The sequence below is a fragment of the Carlito syrichta genome, unplaced genomic scaffold (genome assembly GCF_000164805.1).
Source record: "Carlito syrichta isolate Samal-C Ts95f unplaced genomic scaffold, Tarsius_syrichta-2.0.1 Scaffold309069, whole genome shotgun sequence".
Lineage (NCBI taxonomy): Eukaryota > Metazoa > Chordata > Mammalia > Primates > Tarsiidae > Carlito > Carlito syrichta.
In genome coordinates, this window is record NW_007253165.1 from 240,771 (window position 1) to 268,663 (window position 27,893).

General features: G+C 37.9%; 1 pseudogene; it reads left to right on the forward strand.

Moving 5' to 3' along the window:
* Window positions 1-23,397: 23,397 nt before the first annotated feature.
* On the forward strand, window positions 23,398-24,001 carry LOC103269074 (annotated as a pseudogene).
* The last annotated feature ends 3,892 nt before the right edge of the window (window positions 24,002-27,893 follow it).

Below are 27,893 nucleotides of genomic sequence, written 5' to 3' on the forward strand. Positions count from 1 at the left end.
TCTTAATTAAGGCCTGAAGGGTTTCTATGTTCTGGTTTTTGCCTCTTCTTCCAGCTCATCTCATTCTACCTTTCCCACAATGGTTTTCTTCCTGCTCAACAACCAAGCCTAAGTCACGCTGTGTCCTGGGCCTGCTGGACTTGCCATACCTTTTGTTTAGAAGGCTCTGCTCCTAATTTTGTCATTGCCAGTCCATTTTGTCATCCAGATACCAACTCCAGTCTGCAAAAGTGGGCCCCAGTCATGCTCCATCATATTTCTTAACCTATTTTCCTTATAGAACTAGACATAAAATGATCACATATACATGGCTTCTAGAACAGAAGCTCCCTGAGAGCTAAATGCAAGGACTTTTTCTTATTCTCTGGTATATACTCAGTGCCTGACACATAGTAGTAGGTGCTCAATAAAATACCATAAGAAAAAGAGTGCGTATGTTGATGAACATGTAGAGACATATATTCACAAAATAAAACAGTAGCTAAAGTGATAGCTAAAATATCCTTGCCACTTTATTTGGATACGGAAAAGTATCAGACTTACTAAAACTACCAACTGACACAGATAAGGAAGAAAATAGAAAGCAAATAGCTTTTCTGAGCTCTGGGCTTATTGGGGGGAAAGGCAGAAGTAAGGAAAATCCTGTCTGTCCAACAGACTAGAAGTCCAGTGCCAGTGCCAGTGGCTTTGCTATTAGCATGGACACGCCAGTCTCCCGATTCTGGCACCTTCCTGCCAGCTGCCATTTCTCTGAGACATGAAGGGGTCAACCTGAAAAGTCTGTGTTCCATAAATCTTACTTAAGCAGCAATCAATGCTTTTTCTTTAAAAATAAAAAAAGCAAGAGTTTCAGTTAAGTTTTGGAAAGAAAGGTTATCTTTGAGATGTAAATAATATGTTAACATTGTGCTAAGCTCTAAAAAGCTAAGTACATTAACTTGGAATGTGCTGAGTTAGTGGTAAATTGATATCCAGCCTTCAGTTGCCAGAGGAGGATTGCGTCTTGTCTTCACATAGAAGAGAAAATGCAAGGGAGTCTGGTCAATTAATTGCCTACCAGAGTGCTGCCCTATTCTATTTCTGGCAGGGAAAACTGAAGAGGGCTGACTGGTTTACTCTGTAAGTAGCTTCTAGCTGGGGGGAGATGTGTTTCAAAATCCTAGAAACCATATGTGTTAGTTTAATCAGAGTATGGCCCGGAGGAGAATTAAAATGAAAGGAAATTCCACAATTAGAAGGTGTGGAAGTAGAAAGCAGACTAAATCAAGCGTTTAGAGAGGCAGTGTGGGTTGGTGAGATTACATTCTTAGGGTGGATAATAGACCAAGGTTTTAATTTCCAGATTCTTTCATTTAAGAGCTTCTGTGTCTAAATTTCAGTGGAATGGAGGCCTGTCTCATCTTTGCTGCCCCTCGATTATAAGGGCCTTGCCTTTTGTAGTTTTTACCTGCAAATGAAAACAGGGTAGAGTCCCAAGTTTGTGAGAGGTCTGAATAGAGGTTTGTAGCAAAGTCCTGGTCAAGAAGCTTGGGTTTAAAATAGGTTTTTTCTCTTTCAGTATTTATTTACTATTCTGCCAGGTTGGCTTGCTCTTAAAAATGTGAAAGTAAAGAAGAAAAGACAGTCTCATGGAGGGTCAATGGCACCACTCTTTTGGGGGAACCCTTGCTAAAAACTTGGTTGTAAGTTATGGATTATTTACTACAAATTAACACTGACACGTATCCTTGCAGAGGATGTGACCTGATCAGATGAAACAGGGCTGGGGCAGAGCCTGGCTGCATGCCCCGTCTGATGGAGAGAATGAAGAGTTTAGAAACTGAGTTTAGAAGTTCTGAGGGATGAATTAGTCTTTAGTCTCAGGAAAACCAACACTAATAACCTTAATGTAGGAAGAGCACACCATAAAAAATAAAAACTGCACAAACAAAAACAGCAACCTACCAATAAACACTTAGAAAATGGTCTAGAAATAAGTTTCTTTATACACATATATATGTATATATGCCGTATATAGCCTTCCTCGGCCTACTTTAGGAACTTTATTCCAGCATTCATTTCTTTTACCATCTTCTCTTTCTTCCTAAAAATATAGGGCCAGCTCTTCAATTCACAAACTATTGTGAGTGTGCCATTTGCAAGATACGGGGGATAAAGAGATGAATAAAATAATCCGTACCTTAAAGAATTTAAATAACCCAGGCAGATAAAAATACATGTACACAAATTCAATTTTATACAATATTTTCAGTATAATAATATAAATATGTTTCAGGGACAGATATAGCACTGCTAAAAAAACCTGCTTAAACCCACATGAAGTATGTGAGGTGTTAAGAATGAGATCTTTAAATGCACTCAGGAAGAGGATTATCAAAGCGGTCACCAGATGACTGATTGCTGTATTATTTTTGGTATGATTTTCTTTATTTATTAGAGGATGGAAAGACTACTTTAGCCTGGCTTTGTTCTATTTATTTCTTAGATGTAGCCATGTTAAGATAATACGAAATCAATGATGATGTTGTATTTATGTAACTCCAATGTATTAACCAGAACACAAGGTTTTAAATAAGAATGCCAGAGACATAAAAGGGGTCCTTTTTGACACAGTAAATAAAAATGATAATCAACTTGGTTTTTTTGTGTGGTTTGTCAGCTTCAATTCTTGTTTGTACTTGAGTCTTTTCGATTGATCTACAGTCAGAAGTGTTTTAGAAATGTATCAATGCATGATAAAATTTATTTTTAAAATGGACTTAAACCAGGTCTTGGCTTAGATGAGTTTGTTCAAGCTAAGTTACGTTGAACTCTGATTTCTATGTAGTACTTTGCGTAAGGAAAGATATAACTGAGATTGGTACAATGAAACAAAATGATTATTGGGTTATCTTAAATCAAAACTCTGTGCTAATTTATGTTGGAATTAGAAGAAGCTGAAGTGAGTTCTTTTTCCTTTTATGCTGTAATGGCTTCAGCTTAAATTATGTTATTCAAAGGGTACTGGAGCTTTCATAAATTATTCATTTGAAAAGATTTAGCTATTTCAAGCCGCTTCCCCTGAAACAGAAGGGGTTGAGCAAAATGGTTTCATTTTGCCGAAGCATTCATAAATATCTCTTTGCCTTACTTCCGCAACTAATTTGGGTGCATGTTAGTTTAAGGGACACTTATTTCCTGCCATCAAGTTACTTTATCTAATAGTTCCTCTTTCTGGAACAATCGGAAATGAGCTTTTTCTCATTCTGATTGTTACACCAAATTCAAAACTGAGAAAAGAATTAATACTGTATCTCTGGAAATTTCAGCTTTTTTTTTTTTTAAACAGGGTCTCCCTATGTCACCCAGGTTGGAGTGCAGTGGCACAGTCACTGTTCACTGCAAACTTGAAATCCTGGGCTCAAGTAATCCTTCAACTCAGCCTCCTGAATAGTTGAGACTACAGGCATGTGTCACCGTGCCTGGCTAGTGTGTGTGTGTTTGTGTGTGTGTGTGTGTGTGTGTGTGTGTGTGTGTGTGTGTGTGTGTGTGTGTGTTTAGAGACGAGGTCTCACTATGCAGCCCAGGCTAATCTTGAACTTCTGACCTCAAGCCATCCTCCTGCCTCAACTGCCCAAAGTGCAAGGATTACAGATGTGAGTCATCAAATATTCAGCAACTCTTGAATATTTCTATGTGAGCTAATCTTTTCCTTAACATTTGTGATATCATGTCTTTCAGGAGAAGCATGTCTTTGTATGTGTTTTTCTACATATAGAGATATCTATAGTAATATCCTCATCCTCTGTGAGGCCCAGATTATCTTCCCTCTCTCACCATTAGCATGTAATCTATAATTAATTTTTGGCAGTCCAACTTCCAAATGATTTCCATTATTCTCCATATTCCTTACAATACTATAGGCTAAAACACCATCAACCCTTGTCTGGTCTATTATAATAACCTCCTAACTGGTCTGCATGCTTTCATTCTTGCCTCACCAAGCCATTTCTCACACAGAAGCCACTAATTTATAAAATATAAGACAAATCATCACTTCTTTTTTAAAAGCCCTTTGGCATCTTCCTATTCCATACAATAAAATGCATGCTCTACACCATGAGCCCTAAGACCTAATACTAGGTCTGTACCATGCTTTGTCCAGTCACTTTGTCCTTGTACCATGCTTTTATCCAGTCACTATGTTCTGGCCACTCTGGCCTCCACATTTTTCTAGAATGCAGTGATCCCTTCCCCACCTCAGAACTTTTTCCCCTCATTCTTTGTTTTGGAAAGCTTTCGCTAAGACCTTGGCATGGCTGGCTCACCCTCATCGTTCAGCCTTGAAAACAAATATCATCTATTCTGAGAATCTTTCCTGACTGTCCTTTTTAAAGACACTTGTCTTGTTCTCAGTTACTCTTCATTGCATTATCTTGTTAATTTCTGTCACAGTCGATATTAAATTATCCTAATAATCCTATTTGTTTATTTATTGATTGATTGTTTAATTGTCTCCTTTCATTAGAAAATAATCCTTGGGAAGGCAGTTTGTTTGGCTTTCTCTTGGTTCACAGACTCTGGCACAAAAAAGGAGCTCAATAAATGTCTATGGACGAGTGAATAAATAAGTTATGTGCACTTTATATTCTCTTACAAATAAGAAGCTAGTGCCCTTAGTGGGAAAACCAGGTTAAAAAAAAACAGACCAGGGTCATTGGCTCAGCCTGTAATCCCAGCACTTTGGGAGGCCAAGGTGAGTAGACTGCCTGAGCATATGGGTTCGAGACCATCCTGGGCAACTTGGCGAGACTGCGTCTCTACAATAAATCAAAAATTTGCCGGGGATGTTAATGCGTGCCTGTTGTTCCGGATACTTGGAAGGCTGAGGCAGAAGGATCGCCAGAGCCCAGCAGATAGACACTGGAGTGGCCGTGAGCGTGCCACTGCACTCCAGCCTGGGCGATGGAGTGAGACTCCAACTCAAAAAAAAAACCCAAAATGAAAAAAAAAAAAACTCAAACCCCAAACCAATAACTCTTACTCAGATTAGGCTCCATTGGTGTTAATTCTGACTTGGATATACCACATGTTACACCTAAGCCATGAATTTATCAACCTCAGATGATGCTTAAGTTTTACCCTTTCTCTTCTGTTGTAGGTTGGGTGGTGTCCCCCAAAAGTTATGTTCATGTCCTAATATCCAGATCCCATGAATCTTACTTTATTTGGAAAAAAGGTTCTTTGCAGATGCAATTAAGTAAAGAATCTTGAGATGAGCTCATCCTGTATTAACTGGGTAGGCCCTAATCCAATGACAGATGTCCTTGTAAAGGCCGAGGGAGATCTGAGACTCAGAGGAGGACATCATGTAAAGACAGAAGCAGAGATTAGAGTTCTGTGGTCACATGCCAAGCATGTCTGAACCACTGGAAGCTGGAAGAAACAAGAAAGGATGCTCCCCTAGAGCCTTTGAACTAAGCATGACCCTACTGACTGAGTTATTTCAGACTTCTGGCTTCCCAGACTGTGAGAGGATACATTTCTATTTTTTCAAGCTCCTGAATAATTTTTGGTATAAATATATCCCAAATATTGCAGGGACCATACTTATACTAAAGAATTCTTTGTTGTTTATCTAAAATTCTAATTGAACTGGGCAGTCTACACTTTTATTTGCTAAATCTGACAATTTTACTATAATCCCAAGAATATTTGAAAATGAAAGAATGACTGGGAACGATATAGATTCTTCCAAGTAAGAACTGCCATCAAATTAAAAAAAAAATCATGACTAAAAAGGAAGTGAAATTGGTGTCAGAAATTTTAAAGATGCTATAAAATTCTAAAATGTTGCCCAAAAAAGTAACTAAACAAAATGCTCAGAATTATAAAAAATTTTTCTCATTTTAAAATCTGGTCCAAAACTATCTTAGAAGTAACTAATTTGTTTCATGTGACTGTAAAAAATAAGAACAAAAGTCTATCTAATCTTGATTTAATTTTAAAAAATCTCTGGGGAATTAAGGTAGAATTTGGCATTGCTCTTATTTCTACTACCAATACTTCATTTGATTCAGCTTACGAACAGGTAAATTAAAACACAGGAGTTAAAAAAAATTAGACCAAAACCAGTTTTTGATGAAATACGTTAAAAGATGATCTTCCCCAAGGGCCTGTAGGTGTTTCTAAAATTGAGCAAGGAACCTCTAAAAACCTATTTTTACTTCATGTGCCTCCAGAGCAACTAATACCACTCATGAGGCAAAATTCTGTTTTTCTATTTAAATGTTGCATTCTTAACATTTATAACCACCATCCTTTTTCCTCTTGTGAGGAAATATCATCATGCAGACTATTAAAGAAGTAATTACATCCATTGTAGGATCACTTGAATAATCTAATGGGGTAGAGTGAGGAGGGGGGGAGAGAGAGAGAGAGAGAGAAACAAAGAAATGGAGCAACAGTCCTCCCTACCCCCAAATCTATTCATTTCTTTCCTGAAAGACTAAATGAATTGGGTAGATTTAATATGTCTCTTACAAATAAGACTCGGGTGTACATGGTGGGAAACTCAAGTAAAAATAATCTTATGCAGAGATTTTCCTCTATTAGCTTTATTTCTGACTTGGGTATACTGAATGTTGTACTTAAGCCAAAGACAGCCTCCCCCTTCTTCCTTGCAATAGAAGAATTTTTGACTCTGTTGGAAGGAAAGAACAATAGAGATGACAAAATTAAAGAGGGAGCTCTGTGTGTGAGTTGGGGTGGGGTGCATGGGGGAAGGAGATGAGGGTAGAGAATTTCTGAAGAGGTTGTCACAGGAGAAAAACAGAATTTGGTAATGATTTTCCACCAAAGACAGAGCAATAAGAAATTGTTGAGCAGTGCCAAAGGAAGTTTCTGGAAGGTCTGATATTTATTCATTAACTTGTTCCGCAATCATGTATTCACTACTTAGTAAGTGTCAGGAATTGGGTCAGATACAGGGGCTTCTCCAAAGAAACAATCTGTCCTGATTTTAGAGAGTAGACTATATAAAGAGAGGAGAAAGACATGTTGAAAAAGAAGTACAATAAAGACTAAGTGCTATGATGACAGAAATGTTTACAGGGCATAGCAAACATCAAAAGAGATGGGTGTGGGAGAGAAGGAAGTGGAAGGGGGTATCAAAATCCTTACAGAATTGGTGCATAGATTAAATTCTGGTGATTTATTAGAGAAAGCTGTTCTCTGAGGTTAGGAACAGGGTTTAAAGGAGCTAGTGCAGATCCTGAGAATATAAAATAAAATAATCATATTTATGAATAGCTACCTTTTATCAGGTACCTCTTATGTGCCAAGAACTGTGGATATATTATTGTCACAATAACTTTATGAGGAAAAGATTCTCATTCACATTTTATCGATGTAGACATGGGATCTCAGGTTTGAAAAATTATTTAGGTTTACACAGTGACGGACCCAAAAACCAAACTCTTGAATGCCATGTTTTCCATTTTGCCCTACTGCCTGTATGTTAAAAATACATGTAAATAATAATTGCTCTGAAGTGAGTCCTCCTTATAGTGTTGATGATTTCAAGGTTAAATTTCACTTGCATTAATGGAGAGAGACCTATTTCCTTGATAAAAGCAAATGCTGATGGTGCCTGCTCTTAGTGGCTGTGCACCCTGCTAGAGCCACAGGGTCTATTTAATACTCAAGACCAGCTTTTGCTGAAAAACTCCAAATTGAAAGAGTTATCAGAGAATGCAGTGTTTTTACTCAATAACAAAACCACAAACATTATATTTAGTACCCAAAGACATAAGCTAATTTGATATTTAGATGTCCTTTTGCTACATCTGCCCTATGTCTTTAGGAGATCACTTCCACTGGTGTCTTTTTACAAAGATGGCTGCTCCAGAGCACTCCTTAAACTTTAATGTGCTTTTCTATCCCTTGGAGACCTTGTGAATCTGTAGGCCTGGGTGGAGCTAACACATAGAAGCTCCCAGGTGATGCTGGGGCTGCTGACCCACAGACCACGCTTGGAACAGCAAAGGCTTAGGACAAATGGAGACCCTCCTTCTGATTTAGAATCGCCTTGATCCCACATGACTTAAACACTTCATTAGAAAATAATTCTTGGGAACCTACAATGTGAAGATACTGTGTCAAATGCAAGATGCATATGTGAACAAGTACAATGTGAACAAGTAGATACTTCGGGTGTTGATAAGCACTCCTGTATGTTGGGCGAGGGGGGAGAGGGGAAAATCATTCTTTTTATTTTATTTGTATTGTGTCACAAGTTACAATGAATACTTTTGTTTAAAAAAGTTTAAAATTAATAGAAGTTATTTTTAAGAGCACCTTACACTGCAGTAGGGAAGAGAAAAAATAGCATGTTAGGGCAATATTAAATGTTACTTTGAGAGTATGGGAGGGCATTCCATTCTGACATTTTAATTTTATTCTAACACAAACGGGAATCCATTAAAGGTAATTATCTTGGGAGTGATGGGGGACATAGTTACGTTTTGTGTTAAAATAAGAGTTTAAGTTGGGTGCGGTGGCTCACATCTATAATCCCAGCACTTTGGGGGGCCCAGGTGAAAGGATTGTGTGAGCCATGGGTTTGAGACCAGCCTGGGCAACTTGGCGAGACCTCATCTCTACAATTAAAAAAAAAGTTGCTACGTGTAGTGGTACGTGCCTGTAGTTCTAGTTACTTGGAAGGCTGAGGCAGGAGGATCTTCTGAGCCTGGTAGGTTGAGGCTGCAGTGGCCATGAGTGTGCCACTGCACTCCAGCCTGGGTAACAGAGTGAGAGATTCCAACTCAAAAAAACCCCCCAAAAACTTATAGTTTAGATCTTAAGTGTTCTAACCACAAAAAATAAGCATATGAGGTAATGCATATGTTAATTAGCTCCAATTAACTATTCCGCAATTATGCATATTTAAAACATTCTGTTGTACACAATAAATATATAAAGTGTTTGTCAATTAAAAAATTAATTAATTAATTAAAAATATAATAGTTTAGGATTCAGACTGATTTGCAGGTAATTTTAAAATCAATTGAAGGAAGGTGGGCTTTCTTCTTGGAGGCAGAAAGAGCAGTTAGAAAGCTACTACTATAAATTGGGGAAGTTGAGATTGAGAGAAGAGGGTGGATTTGAGAAGGCAGAGCCAGCTAGTAGTAGATTGTCTGTAGAGAATGAAGAAAATAAAAAAGTCAAGGATAACTCCCGGTTTTCTAGTTTGGGCAGTTGAATAAACGTTTATCTCATTAATTGAACAGAGAATACAAGATGTAGAGATTTTGTCGTTCGAAGTGAGAATGGCACTTCTAAGTTAAAATGTCTAGTGCAGCTGGGCTCGGTGGCTCAGCCTGTAATCCCGTGCTTTGGGAGGCTGAGGTGAGTGGATTGCCTGAGCCCGCGGGTTCGAGACCCACCTGGGCAGCCAGACCTCATCCCTACAATAAATCAAAAAATCAGCCGAGCGTGGTAGCGCATGCCTGCAATTCCAGCTACTCAGAAGGCTGAGGCGGAAGGATCGCCGGAGCCCAGCAGGTCGAGGCTGCGGTGGCCGGGAGGAGCCACTGCACTCCAGTCTGGGTGACAGAGTGAGAGGCTCCAACTCAAAAAAAAAAAAAAAAAAAAAAAAATGTCTAGTGGGTTGTTGGAGATAGATTTAGGAGCGGTGCCTGGATTGAAGCTATGACACCAATCAAGATCATCCAGGGAAAATATATACGAGCAGGGACCCCCAAAACCAATAATTTATTTATAAAAAAATTTTGCACTTATTCTTACATGTTTAAACTTTAGTCATTTTCAAAGTACTCTCCATGTGATGCAATACACTGATGGAGTCGTTTCCCCCACTGCTCAAAACAGTTTTTCAACTCATCAATTAAGATGCCTTTTAGTTCTGCTGTTTTTTTGTTTCACCTCTTCTACATCAACAAATAGTTGCCCTTTGAGAACTTTTTCATCTGGAAAAACAAGAACAAAAAAAGTCGCTTGGGGCGAGATTGGACGAATAGGGAGGGTAGGGCACGGAGGTCATACCTCTTCGGGTCAAAAACAGCTGAACACTCAGCATGGTGTGGGTAGATGCATAATCATGGTGGAAAACCAGTCACCTGTTGCTGCAACTTGGGACGTTTCTTCCACAAATTGTGATGCTACCTTTTCAAGACTTCCAGATAAAAACTTTGGTTGACCATTGTGGAGGAACAAATTCTGAGTATACAAGGGGCTCAATCCCCAAAAGATAATTCCAGTTTTTGGGAGGTTTCCCCTTTGTATTGCTGAGGTTTTTAAGCTACATTCACAGGGAGTACACATATGGGCTTCAGTGAACCTTCTTTGTTTGTATAAAATTTTAAAAATTTATATGAATTTTTGGGGAGTGGGGGATAGCGATTCCAAGCTTTCTTGAAATTCTCAAAGGAGCATTTTGCCCTGAAAAGTTTAAGAACCACTAGAGTAGAATGTGAAGAGACAGGATTGAAACTGGGACACCAACAGGAAGGTGGGTAAAAAAGAAGACATCAAAGTCTCCGAATAGAATCCTGGGGAATGTCAACACTGGGAAACTTCTAAAGGCTAGGTCCTGGAACTTCAGCTACCTCTCAAATTCTTCCACCGAATTCATGGTGTAGATTCCGGGAAAAGAAAGCCTATGGTCTGGAAGATTTGAGCCACAAACACCAAGGAGGTTTGGGAGGAGAAATGACAAACCCGGACTAATAAGTGGGACTAACAAAGAGGACTAGTAAGTGTTTAGTTGAATTCTAGGCCTTGGGATTTTTGTAGAGACTTCTTGGTTAGAATTTTCTTAAATCTAAAAATTTCCAATTTACTCTTCAGTAAGGAAAATAAATATTCCTTCTGTATAGAGTTCTTGTTCATGGAACATGTCTCTGGCTCTTTTCTTTTGCTTGGCTTTATGGAATAAGATGAAAGCAGAGTCCAGCTTTGGCTTCACCTGGTAAAATTAAGATAAAGGATCAAATGTCTTTTGAAGTACAAATTGAATATTCATTTTTGATTTGTAGTCTTTGCAAATACATTATGCTTTGGAAAGTTTTCATACACCAATTGGACTAAGAACAATTTAAGTTTGATCTTGTGCCTTTTTTTTAACACTTAACATTATCAGCATTTTAACTCTGTCCTTGCAACTCAATTTTCTACTTATTTTTATAGATTTAGGGCAGAAACTCAGAAACTTTGTTAGAGTGTTAAAAAATTAGATGATACTAGTAATCAGGAAAGGGAACACATAAAGCTCTCCTTCACCAATAATTTTGTCTGGGGTGTTAACTCAGTGGTCAAATATTGTGTTTTTCCTCTGGCCTATCATCTTTATATTGGTAATTATATTAGTTTTTTATTGCTGCATAACAAATTTCCCCCAGACCTAGTGGTTTAAAACAAGCAGTTATCTCATATAGGAGGCCTTAGATTCTCTTTTCTTTTCTTTTCCTGTTTATTTATATATATATTTATTTTTAAGATGTGGGGTACAATTTAGTGTTAGGTACTAAGTGGTCCTCATACAGGCTAAGTTTGGGCCTCCTCTTGGTCCTCACTTTGCCTGGTTTGGGAGTAGGTACCCTTACTAATGTTATGTGTCCTCCCCATTCCCTCCGGCAGTGACCCAACTGCAATATCTTTCATGTAGTATTATGATAAATGTTCAGGTTCCAACTATGAGTGAAAACATGTGGTACTCTGTCCTTTTTTCTGTGATAGATCACTGAGTGCTATAGACTCTAAACCTATCCAAGTTGCTGCAAAGTCCATAATTTGGTCCTTCTTTATGACTGTGTAATAGTCCATCATGTGTATGTACCAAATTTCTTTTAAAATACAATCCACTTTTGATGGGCAACATGGTTGGTTCCATGTTTTGCTATTGTGAATAATGCTGCAAAAGACATGCTTGCACTGGTATCTTTTTTGTAGCATGATTTGAATTTCTCTGGGTATATTCCCAGAAGGAGGATTCCTGGGTCATATGGAAGGTCGATTTTTAGATGTTTTAAAAATCACCAACCTGTTTTCCATAGAGATTGTACTAGTTTATACTCCTACCAATAGTGAAGAAGCATTCCCTTTTCTCTGCACCCTCTCCACCATCTGTTGTTTTTTGGTTTATTAATTATGGCCATTCTTATCCAAGTTAGGTGTTATCTCATTGTGATGTTGATTTGCATTTCTTTGATGATTAGAGAGACTGAGCATTTTTTCATGTATCTGTTAGCTGTTTGTATGTCTTCTTTTGAGAAATGTCTATTCATATCTTTTTCCCACTTAAAAAAATTTATTTATTTTAAATATGTGGTGTACAATTCAGGGTTAGGTATACAAATGTTCATTATGCAGGTACCCTTGTGGATGAGGTGTGCCCCCCCACCTCCCCTGAGAGTTTCCCACTATTGCCAATCCCTTTCTTATAGTATAATGATAGTTGTTCAAGGTCTGCTTATGAGTGAGAACATGTGATGCTTGGTTCTTTGTTTCTGTGATAGATCACTCAGTGTTGTAACCTCTAAGTCCATCTAGGTTGCTGCAAAGTTCATAATTTTGTCCTTCTTTATGGCTGCATAATATTCCATCATGTATATGTACCACTTTTTTTTGCCTTGTCCTCTTTCGATGGGCAGCATGGTTGGTTCCATGTTTTTGCTATATTGTGAATTATGCTGCAATAAACATGCGTGTGCAGATATCTTTTTCATAGAGAGATTTGAGTTCCTCTGGTTATATTCTCAGTAGGGGAATTGAGGGGTCATATGGGAGGTCAATTTTTAGATCTTTTAGGAATCGCCACACTGTTTCCCACAGAGGCTGTACTAGTTTACACTCCCACCACCAGTATAGAAGTGTTCCCTTTTCACTGCATCCTCTCTAGCATCTGTTGTTTTTTGAGTTATTGATGATGACTATCCTGACTGGAGTTAGATGGTATCTCAATGTGGTTTTAATTTGCATTTCTTTGATGACTATTGAGGCTGAGCATTTTTTCATGTATCTATTGGCTGCTTGTATGTCTTCCTTGGAGAAGTATCTATTCATATCTTTTGCCCACGTTGTAAGGGGACTGTTTTTTTTTCTTTTTGGCACGTTTGAGTCCCTTGTAGATCCTAGATGTTAGGTCTTTGTCAGATATACAGTTGGAAAATATTTTTTCCCATTCTGTGTGCTGTCTCCCTACTCTCTTAATAGTTTCTTTTGCTTTGCAGAAGTTTTTTAGTTTAATAAGGTCCCTCTTTTCTATCTTATCTCTTATGGCATGGGTACTTGGGGTTTTAATCAGGAATTGATTGCCAGTTCCAATTTTTATAAGAGTGTCTCCTGCATTTTTAAAGATTCTTATAGTCTGAGGTTTTATGTTTAGGTCTTTGATCCATTTAGAGTTGATTTTTGTGTGTAGTGATAGGTAGGGGTCCTGTTTTATTTTTCAGCATGTGGTCAGCCAGTTTTCCCAGCACCATTTACTGAATAGGTTCTCCTCTCCCCAGTGATTGTTGGTGGAAGCTTTGTCCAAGATGAGTTGGTTGAAAAATTGAGGTTTTGCTTCCAGAATCTCTAACCTGTTCCATTGGTCTATATGCATATTCTTGTACCAATACCAAGATATTTTGACTATTGTAACCTTATAATAAAGTTTAAAGTTCAGAAGTATGATACCTTCCATTTTGTTTCTTTTGCTGAGTATTGTTTTGGCTATTCATGATCATTTATGTTTCCACATGAGTTTATGTATTGTTGTTTCCCGGTCTAAGAAGAATGACGTGGGTAATTTATTGAGTATTGTGTTTAATCTGTAGATTACCTTGGAAAGGATAGACATCTTAACTACGTTGATTCTTCCAATCCATGAGCATGGAATATTTTTCCATTTGTTTGTGTCTTCTTTGATTTATCTGAGCAGTGTTTTGTAGTTTTTGTTGTAAAGGTCTTTCATTCTCTAGTTAGGAAGATGCTAGGTATTTCATTTTTTTGTTGCTATTTTCAATGGGGTTATGCTGTTTATTTTTTTCTCAGCCTGTTTGTTATTGGTGTATAAGAATGCGAATGTCTTTTGTGCATTGATTTTGTACTTTGAGACTTTGCCAAAGTCCTTTATAAGTGCAAGGAAGTTTTCGACAGATTCCCTTGGATTTTCAAAATATAGGATCATGTCATCAGCAAAGAGGGACAACTTAACTTCCTCTTTTCCTTTTTGGACACCCCTGGTTTCCTTCTCTTGTTTGATTGCTCTGGCTAGGACTTCCAATACAATGTAGAACAGGAGGGATGAGAGTGGGCAGCCTTGTCTTGTTCTAGTTTTCAGTGGAAATGTTTCCAATTTCTGTCCATTTAGCAATATGTTGACTGTGGGTTTATCGTGGATGGCTTTTACTATTTTGAGGACTATTCCCTCTATGCCTAAATTTTTATCAAGAAGCAATGCTTGATTTTGTTGAAAGCTTTTCTGCATCTAATGATATAATCATGTGGCTCTTGTTTTTACATCTGCTGTTGTATTGAATTTCATTTATGGTCTTGCAGATTTTGAACGAGCTCTGCATCCTGGGGATGAAGCCTATTGGTCAGGGTGGATAATTTTTTAAAGATGTGTTGTTGGAGCCAATTTTGCTAGAATCTCGTTGAGAATTTTTGCATCTATGTTCATCAGGGATATTGGCCTGATTTCTTTGTTGGATCTTTACCTGGTTTGGGTATCAGTGTGGTGTTAGCTTCATAAAATGATTTGGGGAGAGTTCTGTTTTTCTAGATTGCCTGGAATACTTTCAATAGGATTGGTATCAGCTCCTCCTTGTATGTTTTATAGAATTTTTCTGGAAATCTGTCTCGTCTAGAGCTTTTTTTTGTAGGTAGTTTTCTTATGATGGAGTAAATTTCATGGGTTGTTATTGGTCTATTTAGGGTCTTAATTTCTTCTTGTTTCAACCTTGGTAGGTTGTATGATGTCAGAAAATCAGGAGGCCTTGGATTTTCATGATGTGAGCCTCTCTCTAGGGTTAAAATTTTTTCTTTACATGGCAATTGGCTTCCTTCAGATTGAGTGATCTAAGAAAACAAGATGGAAGCCATGATGTCTATTATGATCTAGCTTGGAAGTCAGTTGTTTCTGCAACATCCTCTTGGTTACATAAGTGTGCTTAATGCAATGTGAGGGACTACACAAAGACATATGTAGGAGGTCTAAGAGACATTCCAAGAGGTAGAGATTGTTGGAGGCTGCCTGCTACAGTAATAAAACTATTTTTCTAAATAAGTATTTTCCTGAAGAACTGAGATTATAAATTCCATTAAAATCATCATCATCATTACCACCAAGCCTACAACTTTAGAGGTATGCTAAAGAACCGTGCCATCACCGAGACAAAGAGAGGTCTAGAAATAAAGGTAGTGTCAATAACATCACTTCATCCATGGAGAGTAACAGTACCTATGAGTTTTTTTAAACATACCCAGTGACCTCTAAACTGAAAACCTGAGATCTTATTAATATCAACTTTAATGGATGGAGGACAAGTTAAAGTCGAGGTTCAGCAAAATAGTCAATGGACATATTTTCAGTAGATTGAATTTGGAAACGTACCAGTTGCTTTTAGTCAGGAATTTCTCCCCATGAGAATTAAACCCTTGTTTCATGGAAAACAATTACTCCATTTATTTTTATCCCATACAGTCTATAAAAGCCTACTCTTTGAATAGCATTCATGTACAAGGAGTTTTATAACCCTTTAAAAAGTCTTCTGCTTTTCTTCCTTCCTTCTTGGACCTTCAAAAATGCAATTCCATATTTAAATATGATTACATTCTAAGACAACTTGTGCCAAATTGTAAACTTAGGATTAATGTAGGTTGGGAACTTAACAAGATGCCACTTAACTATCCCATTAGCAGTTAATAAGGATATAAAGCACATAAAGAAAACTCAAAATAGGATGCAATATAGGTCAGGGTTGGAGCTCATTCCATAGTGTGTCCAGTAACTCTGTTTGGCCACCTGAAAGGGAGTTATTCTATTCTGTAAACATGAAGGTCACTGCCAGGGACTGAGGACATGAATGGAGATCTTTCTGGATTCAGAAAAAAGTTAACCCGCGAGTGTCTGGGAGAGATGTTTCTGGCCATCATTGCTAACAGTTACAATACTGGGCATGAAGTAGTGCATTTGTGAAATTTAGAAAGAAATACTGGTTTTGGTCTTATTTAGCTTTCTGTTCAGTCAAATAACTTAAATGATAGTTGTTTTGGATAGTTATGTTTGATTTTACCACCTGAGGAATAAATCAAGAAAAAAGGAAAATTTAAAATGGGTGATCTAGGGGTATAGCAGGCTTAACTAAATCATTAACACTCTAGTGACTCTGCTTGTATCGATTCTAGAAAGTAGAAGTGCAACTAAATTTGCTTTAATTTCAAGTTATTACACAGAAATTCATACCTGCTTTTTTATACCTCTATTGATAGAATGATGCAAATATGCCACTTGAATTATAATGGGAAACTTACTTCTTTTTTTCAGAGGAATCACTGCCTATTTTGTGGTTAAAATTCTTCTACAGTTCTCAGAAATCTTTACCTAAACCATTCTCAGAGCATACTGATAAAGTAGAAAATGGCAAGCACGAGTGTTCCCATCTGTACTTGCGGGTAATTTAGTCAAGGTCACATATTATATGATGACAACCTCTGGAAGTGCCATTAATAAAATAACTGTGATGACCTACTGAGTGCTCAATTTTCTGTTTCTCTGTAACATCAGATTGGCTCTTCATTTATTCATTTTAAAAATAAGCATAATGCTAATATCCCTGATGTTTATTTGAATAGACTAGGCAATGCCATAGTAACAAACAACTCCCAAATCTAGTTGGTTTAAAAACACAAAGGTTTGCTTCTTGCTCAGCCACATGTCATTTGTGCATCTGCTTGGGGTCAGATCCATGCCACTTCATGACATGATGCAGACATGATACAAACTGGGATATTGTCTGTCTTGTGAGAGAGGAAAAGAAAAGCTGTGACAATCTATGAACTGATTTTTAAAGTTTTTGCTTGGAAGTATGTCCTTTCAGCCTACATTTTACTGACCAGAGCAGGTCACATGGCTAATGTGGGTTTCAAGATGCCGAAATGAGGATCCTCACTCACAGAGGGAGGGGCCCTGCCAGCTGCCCAGACAAGCCCACCGTTACTGGGGGAGAGAATGGTAATTACTAGGGAGAGACAGCAAATACATTAAACACTAATGAAATCCCCTAAACTTACTCAAGGGGTAGTTATAATGAGACTAGAATAGGACATAAATGTGATAGTACTTGTAAATTTGTAAGAAGAAATCGTAGAGCCCTATGTTTATGTCGTTTACATTATTGATAGTAACAGGCTGATACTAATAGACAAGGAACTACATGACCTAAATGTTTGTTGAAAGAATGGTTAAGACTGTAGCTTCAAGTAGACTTTTGTCTCAAAGGAAAGATAATATATGTGAAAGAATGCCAAAAAAAGCTATAAAAGAGAATTCTAAAGCTTTATGATAATTCAGCAGAAGAAATCATTTCTTTTAGTCAGAGAAGATTGGGAAGGATTCAAATTGCTTGGATATGTTGACTGCTTTTCCAGCAATGCTCAATACCTAGAAACCAGCAGGATGCTTGTCCAGGTAACTAATGATTTCCTGCCTTGCTGTCCTTTTGAACCCAGGACATTTCCTGGGTTGGACGAGTCCAGTGAGATGAAAGTGTAGAGGCCTGACGATTCTGGAGAGCTGGTGATAACATCAAGGAACTGGCTAAGATCCACCATGGGTAAGGAAGTCAGTGGTCTTAGGGGTTACAACAGATGGGAAATGAGAGGACACAAATTCAGTAGGTTCCTTGGTCCCCCTGCAATGCCTTATTTATCAAATGGGTCTGATGAGAGTGATCTGCATGATGGCACTTGGCACAATATTGGCTAGATGGTGGTGCTTGAGGATGGAATAGTGCATAAATTAATAAATAACAGGCTCTAGAGCAGTGTTGGGTGAATGTGAATTTGGAAGGGAGCTTTACTGCGTAGGACAGTGAAGAAGCACCAAAGACCCAAATACTGTTGCGAGCTAGTGGGAGGGATTCATAGAAGGTCGTGGCTGTTGCAGACTTTTTGTTTTACACCTTGGGACCTCTCTTCCCCTGTTTCACTGATGATTTTTATTTCCCTTGTAAATCTCACTGCCCATAAATACGATGCCCGCACGTACTGCACATTCACGGTCAGACATGATCATGTGTCTTCAGCAAGCTGTGACACATTTGCTTTCCTCATTTGACTATATCTGCTTCCAGAAAGTATTGTGTTTTCCCCCAAATCTGTTTATGCTAGTTGCAACTGAAATGCTATCATGTATTTAAATATCCATAAACTGATAAAATATAAATGCGAAAAGAAGGGAACACAGCTTCCATGAAAAGTTGAGTTGGAGGATGTGTAGCGATACAGTAAAATTTTGTTGCTAAAAAAATATTGCTCTCCGAGTAAATGTAGGTGAGAAACACAGAGGACTCTACACTTGCTTTTTCATTGTTGTTGTTCGCATGGTGCAACATCATGGAGAGGATAACACTGTGGACTTTGGAGCCAAACCTGACACGGTTGAAGTCTGGCTTTACTCACTTGGCAGCTGGTGACCCTCAGTGCTTCTAGGACAATAAATACATACCCCAATCACATGAGATTATTATGTGGGTGCAATGACTTCTGTCACAAACTATTCAATTAGGCCAAACCACAAAGATTAAATGCACAGTCCTATGTAAGACTTCTCTCACTTCGAACGCTAGCCACAAGTTTGGGGTTCTCAGGCCACCCTGACTTCTGGCAAACTGGATAGAAATTGTGGGTTTCTACTACCTCATCAAATTCTATTATTTGCTAGAAAAACTCACAGAACTCAGGAAAGTGTTATATAGGCATACCTTGAAGATATGTTGGGTTTTAATCTAGGGGCCACTGCAATAAGATGAGTCACACAAATGTTTTGTTTTCCCATTGTTTATAAAAGTTATGCTTATATTATGCTGGGGCCTACTCATTGTACAATAATATTATGTCTAAAAAACAAACTACATGCCTTAATTAAATTTCACTTATTGCTAAATATGCAAACTGCCATCTGAGCCTTCAGCAAGTCATCATTTTTTGCTGATGGAGGGTCTTGCCTCAATGTTGATGGCTGCTGATTGATCAGATAAATGGAAACCAATGCTTGTTTACTATTCCAAAAGTCTGAGGAACTTTAAGAATTATGCTAAGTATGTTTGACCTGTGTTATGTAAATGGAATAATAAATCCTGAATGAAAGCACATCTGTTCATAGTAGAGTTCAATGAATATTTTATTTTATTTTATTTTTTTTTGAGTTGGAGTCTCACTCTGTCACCCAGACTGGAGTGCAGTGGCTGCTCCCGGCCGCCGCAGCCTCCACCTGCTGGGCTCCGGCGATTCTTCCGCCTCAGCCTTCCAAGTAGCTGGAACTACAGGTGCGTGCTACCACGCCCGGCTGATTTTTTGATTTATGTAGAGATGAGGTCTCGCTGCCCAGGCGGGTCTCGAACCCACAGGCTCAGGCAATCCACTCACCTCAGCCTCCCAAAGGCGCAGGATTACAGGCTGAGCCACCGAGCCCGGTGTCAATGAATATTTTAAGCCCACTGTTGAAGCCTACTTCTCAAAACAACAGATTCCTTTCAAAATATTATTTAAGGTTGCTGAAGGTTGGGTAATTCTTAAAATAAGACATAGTGAAGTGTGCTGCATCAATTGAGTCTTCTTTTCACAAAGGATTTCTCTGTAGCATGTGATATTTGATAGCATTTACCTACAGTAGTACTTTCAAAACTGAAGCCAATCCTCCCAAGCCCTTCTGCTGTTTTTATCAACTATGTTTCTGTAATATTATAAATATTTTATTGTCATTTCAACAGCGTTTGCAGCATCTTCACCAGGAATACATCCCAAGAAATCACTTTGTTTGATCATCCATAAAAAGCAATTCCTCATTTGTCCAAATTTTATCACGAGATTACAGCAATTCAATCACATCTTCAGGCTCCACTTCTAATTCTAGTTCTCTTGCTGTTTCCACCACATCTGCAGTTACTTCCTCCACTAAACTCCTGAATTCCTCAAAGTCATCCATAAAAGTTGTAATCAACTTCTTCCAGACCCCTGTTAGTGTTGGTATTTTGACTTCCCTCCATGTATCATGAATGTTGTTAATGGTGTCTAGAATGGTGAATTTGTTCCGAGAGGTTTTCAATTTACTTTGCCCATGTCCACCAGAGGAGTCACTATCTATGGTAGTCTTATGAAATGGATTTGTTAAATAATAATATTTGAAAGTTAAAATTACTTGTCGATCCATGAGCTGCAGAATGGATGTTGTGTTAGCAGGTGTGAAAACAAAAGTAATCTTCCTGTGTATCTCTGTCAGAACTCTTGGGTAAGCAAGTGCATTTTTAAAGAGCAGTGATATTTTGAAAGGAATCTTTTTTTCTGAGAAGTAGGCCTCAACAATGAGCTTAAAATATTCAGTAAACTCTGCTATAAACAGATGTGCTGTCATCCAGGCTTTGTTGTTTTATTTAAATAGCATAGGTAGAGTTAATAACAAAATCCTTTAAGGTCCTAGGATTTTCAGAACAGTAAATGAGCACTGACTTCAACTTAAAGTCACCAGCTGCTTTAGCCCCTAACAAGAAAGTCAACCTGTCTTTTGAAGCTTTTAAGCCAGCCATTTCACCTAGCTATGAAAGTCCTAGATGGCATTTTCTAGTAGACAGCTGTTTCATCTACACTGAAAATCTATGGTTTAGTGTAGCCACCTTCATCAATTATCTTAGCTCAATCTTCTGGATAACTTGCTGTATTTCTACATCAACTCTTGCAGCTTTATGTTACACTTTTATGTGATGGAGTTGGCTTCTTTCCTTAAACCTCATGAATCAACCTCTGTTTATGTCTCTTTTCTTCTGCAGCTTCCTTACCTCTCTCAGCCTTCACAGAATTGAAGAGAGCTAGGGTCTTACTCTGGATTAGGCTTTGACTTAAGGGAATGTTATGGCTGGTTTGATCTATCCAGACCACTAGAACTTTCCTCTACCAGCAATAGGGCTGTTTCACTTTCTTATCATTCACATGTTCACTAGAGTAGCACTTTTAATTTCCTTGAAGAACTTTCCTTTCTTTTTGCATTCGTAACTTGGCCAACTGTTTAGCATAAGAGGCCTAGTTTTCAGCCTATCTCAGCTTTTGACATGATTTCCTCACTAAGCTTTAACATTTCTAGCTTTGTTTTTTTTCCACTTGGAGTCTACTCTGTCACCCAGGCTGGAGTGCAGTGGCATGTTCATAGCTACCATGGCCTTGACCTGCTGGGCTCAAGTGATCCTTCCGCCTTAGCCTTCCAAGCAGCTGGAACTGCAGGTGTGCACCACCATGCCTAGCTTATTTTTTGATTTACTGTAGAAACAAGGTCTTGCCAAGTTGCCTAGGCTGGTCTCAAACCCATGGGCTCAGGCAATTCTTTCACTTTGGCCTTCCAAACTGCTGGGATTACAGGCGTGAGGTACCATGCCTGGCTTCTAGTTTTTGACTTAAAGTGAGTCCTCAGAACAGAGAGATGAAGGAGTGGCCGGTCAATAGAGCAGTCAGAACACATATGACATTTAACAATTACGTTTGCCACCTTATATGGCACATTTTGTGGTGTTCCAAAACAATTGCAATAGAAATATTAAAAATGACTGGTCACAGGTCACCATAACAGAGATAATAATCAGAAAGTTTGAAATATTGTGAAAACTACCATGATGTGACACAGAGACACAAAGTGAGCATATGCTGTTGGAAAAGTGGCACCAATAGTCTTGCTTTGTACAGTGTTGCCACACATCTTTAATTAGTAAAAACTGCAATATCTGTGCCGCAACATCAAGTGAAGCACAATAAAACAAGGTATGCCTGTATTTGTCACTACAGTTTTCTTGTAGCAAAAGGATATAAATCAGAACCAGCTGAAAGGAGAGGTGCATAGGGTGAGGTCTGGGAGGAACTGAAACACAAGGCTTCCTGTTGTCCTTTCCCTGTGGAGTCCTGAATGTTATTACCTCTGCCCAACATATCAACGTGTGACAAAACTCAAAAGTATTGCCAACCAGGGAGGCTCACCAGGCTGCTTTGGTGTCCAGAGTTCTAACTGGGAGTTCATGTCATAGGCATGATTGATTGGGTCATTGGCTCTATAGTTGAACTCAGTCTTTAGCCTCCCTTCCCTGTCTGAGATCATGTTGTTCAAAGCCCTAATGCTCTAACTCCATGGGAGGTCTTTGTGCCAAAATCTTTCTTTCCCTATCCCATCTCCCTTCCTTGTTCTGCCACCTGTCTATTGTGTCTTTTACATTAAATTAAAAAAAATTTGTGAACTTAATTGAAATCAAATTTCAAAAGTTGTCCCATGGGAAAGCTAATATTCCAATGCATTTGGTATTATTACCATACTATTACAGTTATTTAGGTAACTTGAGGCTTGTAGCATCATTATGATAATGGTGAATGTTGAATGAGATGGTGGCAATGTTGTGAGCTGGTAAAATTTGGTGGCTAGTAAGGTTTTTATCCTGTTTTAAATTATTTTAAATGACTTGCTTAAATATCTGTTATTCAATGGTGATTTAATATAAATTCATAGCTAGCATTTATTGACTGTAAGTACCTGTTGGCTTCTATTCCCAAGAGAAGAGTAAGATAGAAATCCTAGTATCTATAACTACAGCTAAATTTATATCTGCATCTTCATCTGTTTAGAGGTAGAATAAGTACGAAGTACTAGAGTATTTTTCACGGGATTTTACTTAGTATTTTCACAAAAAATTTATTTTTCACAGTATTTTATTTAGTATTTTTACAAATACTAAAATGTTTGTCAATCTCCAAGTCTAAGGAATAGCAAGCAGCATTTCCAAATGTATTTGTCCATGCAATCCTTTTTTAGTGGGATACCCACTATCCTGCCCCAACAAACATCAAACTAGGCAGACCCCCCCAAACATAAAAAACAAAAAATATGTCTCAAAGTAACCCCTAACCAAAGGCAGACATAGTACTCTCGATGTTCTCATGCAAAAATGATTTGACTTGCATTTTTCAAGAAGCTATGACTATTTTGGCTATTTTATTTTCTAGTCGATTGTTTTTGAAGTACTGGTGTAGCATAGAAGCAGTGTGAAATCCTTAGGAAAAGCCGGCGGCTCGCGTGGAGGCAGCGGGCGCAAGGCTGGGGAGCGCTGAGCCGCGCGTGGGGCCCTGCGCGGCCCGGACTGGCGAAGGTGCAGTCAAGAAGGCTGAGGTGACCCCAAGAAACCAAAGGGCAAGATGTCTGCTCAGGCCTTCTTTGTGCAGACGTGCAGAGAAGAACATAAGAAGAAAAACCCAGAGGTCCCTGTCAGTTTGCAGCATTTCCCAAGAAGTGCTCTGAGAGGCAGAAGACCACGCCTGGGAAAGAGAAAGCTAAATTGGATGAAATGGCAAAGGCGGATAAAGCGCGCCATGATCGGGAAATGAAGGATGATGGACCAGGTAAGGGAGGCAAGAAGAAGGGCCCCAGTGCCCCCAAAAGGCCGCCGCCTGGATTCTTCCTGTTCTCTTCAGAATCCCGCCCCAAGATCAAACCCACAAACCCTGGCATCTCTGTTGGAGACGTTGCCAAAAGCTGGGTGAGATGTGGAATAACTTAAGCGACAGTGAAAAGCAGCCTGACATCACTAAGGCAGCAAAGCTGAAGAAGTACGGGAAGGACGCTGCCGACTGGAAGTCTAAAGGAAAGTTTGATGGTGCAAAGGGTCCCGCTGAAGTTGCCCGGAAAAAGGTGGAAGAGGAAGACGAAGAAGAGGAGGAAGAAGAGGAGGAAGAGGAGGAGGAGGAGGAGGAGGAGGAGGAGGAGGATGAATAAAGGACTGTTTATCTGTCAAAAAAAAAAAGCCAAAATTTCAGCTGGACTTAAGAGTCTAATTCTGAATGAGGAAGCAAAAATACAAAGAAGTGGGCATAAAATGATTGCATAGACTACACCAATGATATTCATAGTATGACTGTGTCATTTCAAGAAGATGTTGAAGCATGTATCTAATCTTTAAGAACATATTTTTGGCATGATATTTGTAAAAGTAATTAAAAAACCCCTTTGTATAAGATTTTTTGTTTTGCTGTAAACTTTAGTTATCTGGAAAATGAATTTATTTCAAGTATCTCATTCCCTAGCAGATTAATGGGTGGGAGATGTGGTTATGGTATGGAGGAGTGAATGCTGTGATCAGGACCACTCATCAACTTTGTTACACTGGATACGGCTTTTCAGTTTCTCTGAATCTGACATTTCCCAGGTGTAGAGATGGAGATGTCTGCCTCACAGAATTATCATGAAAATAAAATGAGACCAAATATATGAGATCATCCAGCACTTGCCTAGAAGACAAGACTATTATAAAGGTTCTTGAAAAATAATTTACTATTGTTCAAAGACTAGAAAGTCCTGGAATAATGTTATTTTCCTAACCCTTTATCTGCTGGTGGTCTAGTAGGTGTTGAATTTTTTTTTTTTTTTAAAGAAATGAACTTATGCTTAACAGGGCAAAACACTTAGGAATGGTGGCACAATGAGTTCTGAGAGAGGCAATTGAATTTTGCAGTTACTGGTGATTTTTAAGAGCAATTGTATTGAGTGGTGAAGGTGGAGGATAGCAAAACTGCCTGTATCACAAGAAATTCCTTTAGAAGCTGGGTAGAAAAGGAGAGGAAAAGGAGATAAGGCAGAAAGCTGAAGAGTATTAGGCAAGTGGCATTTTTCTTTCAGAAGAGATCCTTACATTTCTTGAAGGTCAGCAAAAATAAAGTGGAAGACAGTGGGAAAAGTACAGATTTGAGAATCAGATCTGTTTCAAGTTCAAGTTCAGTCACCAACTTACAGCATGACCTTGGGCATGATCCTCAACTTCTTCAAGTTGCTGTAGAATGGAGGTACTTACCTGGTCTGTCTTCCTCATGACTTTAGGGTGCAGATTGCTGGAAATTAATCCTGTAAAAACGCCTTGAAAATTATAAAATATATTATCATACAAAATAAGTATAAAACAATCGTCTCAGAAATTAGTCTCTCCTTGTCCAAGATATTTACCTTTATGGCTGCCATGAAAATTTTCTTTCCCTATTTACAAATTCTGACTCTTGAAGAATTGAGCTGAATTGAATAAAGATAGCACTAACATGGCAAATGCACTTTCAGATAATGAGACAAATCACTCTTTTCCATTCATAAGCTATGACCCCTTCCCCAGCTCTCTTTGGAGATTCTTCCTCAGTTCTTGTTGTGTTTTTCTTTTACTTACCAACTGCTGTGTAGCATGTCAGTCTTGTGTTCCTCATCTCACACAGCTTAACCATATCTCGCAACAACTTTCTGACTAAAAAAATTGTCTTCTCTTTGTCTTCATTAAGGTAAAACAATACCCACTAGAGGCTATTTCACAGGGAAGAAGAATGACTGTTTAGAAACCTGGTGTCAAATATGAGTTTTTCAAACCGTGTTGAGTTTTGAACACTGTGGGATCAACACAGTCAAAAGTCAAAATTTTTTATTTTGTGCTGAGGGTCTGTGAATCTGAGTTTTAAATATAACCCTTTAAATTCTGATTTAGTTTATTTTTTAGATTTTGAAATGATTTTTTGGCACAATTTGCATTATACAGGGCCAAGGGGTTGGGGAATCATTTTTCAAGAAAACTCCCCAATAGGAATATGAGCATCTTATAAGGAAAAACTCCACACAGATTATAGCAGTTTGTTCCCTGATTTAGAGGTACATTTCTCAACTAAGGATTATGCTAGACCTGGGAAGATAAAGATGAGCAAGCTACTATGTATATTATTCCCAATGAACTTTGGCATATAAGAAAAATAATTCAATTCAGAATGATGAATCCTATCACAGAGATGTGTGTAAAATATAATGATGGCATAGAAGAGTATCAGGGAAATCTTGTAAGGGAACAGAGACAGCTAGTAGCCAATTGAGAGGATTATAATTGAGAGAATTACCTCACATGCTGCTTTCCATATCGGAGGCTTTAATAAATTTGTGGCTACTGCTCCCAATATAAGTCATGGGGGAGTTGGTAGGACAGAAGGGCAGGTGATCAAAATGACTTTTTATTTTGTTATTAGGCCTTAGTACTTATTATTATTATCTTTTCAGCTTGGTTGAGATAATAGTAATATACAACAAATTACACATACCTAGATGCATTTGATACATGTATGCAACTGTGAAATTATCACCACAATTAAGACAATGAATATATCCACCACCTCAAACATTTTCTTGTATTCTTTTATGATACTTCCTTATGTCCTCTCTTTTCTGTTTGTTACCAAGCAACCAAAGATCTGTTTTATTTTGCTTTAGATTAGTTTGCATTTTCTACAATTTCATATAAATGGAATAATATAGTATGCATTCACTTTTCATCTGGCTTCTTTCATTCAGGAATATTATGTTGATATTCATCCATGTAGTTACGTGTATCAATATTTTTTTCTTTTTTTACTGCCAACTAGAATTCCACTTTATGGCTATACCACACTTTGCTTAGCCATTTATAATGGACATTTGGATTATTTCCAGTTTTTATCTATTGAGAATAAAGCTGCCTTGAATACTCCTGTACTGGCTTTTGTAAAGGCTTATGCTTTCCTTTTTCTTGGGCAAATACCTAGAAATGATTGATAAGAGGATATGGGATGTGTGGACTTCATTTTTAAAGGAATTGTCATATTGTTTCCAAAGTGGTTGCATCATTTTACATTCCCACCCATTAGCAGTGAGGGAGAGTTTCATTTCCCCCACATTTTTGACAACACTTGTTATGGTTAATACTTTTAAAATTTTAGGGTGTGAAGTGGTATCTCACTGTGGTTCTATTTTGAATTTTGCTAATGACTAATGATATTCAGCATTTTTTTAATGAGCTACTTTCCATCCATATATCTTCTTGGTTGAAGTGCCTATACATGCCTTAAATCACATACAAAAACCATATGTTCACTCCCTCCTCTTCCGGCTTTTATAATTTTGATGGCAAAATTTACATTATTTTAAAAATTTGCATGCCCTAGTGATGTATTGTTGCTTTAGTTGTTTTTTAAAAAAATAATATTGCCTTTTAACCCTGCTATAGGGATACTTTTTTAATACACAACACCCTTACAGTATTAGAGAACTCTAAACATGGCTATGTTACTTATACAATTCATTTTTTTATTTTCATATGCATTTTGTTTTCCATTAGCAATCTTTCATTTCAGCTTGAAGAACTCACTTTAGAAATTCCTTTAAGGGAGCCCTAGCGGTAATGAATTCTTTTAGGTTGTGTTTGTCTGGGAAAATGTTTATTTAACTCTCATTTCAGAAATGTTTATTTAACTCTCATTACTCTCTTGAAAGTGGTTTTCTTTTTTTTAAACTTTTGCTGCTTTCGGTAGTCTTTGTGTTTGATTTTTGATAATTTGATTATGACTTGTCTTGGGGAAATCCTATTTGTTTTGAATTTGATTGGCAATCTCTAAACTTCCTGTACCTGGATGTTATATTTTCTTAGATTTGGGAAATTTTCAGTCATTATTTTCCTAAATATGCTTTCTAGACCTTTTTGTCTTTTACTTCATATTCAGAAAATCCTATTAGTTCACTTGATTGTGCTTCGTAATTCCTGTATAGGTCTTCTTAACTTTTTTCTTTTAGCTTCTCTGATTGAATACTTTCAAATGTCCTGTTTGAGTTCACTGATTCT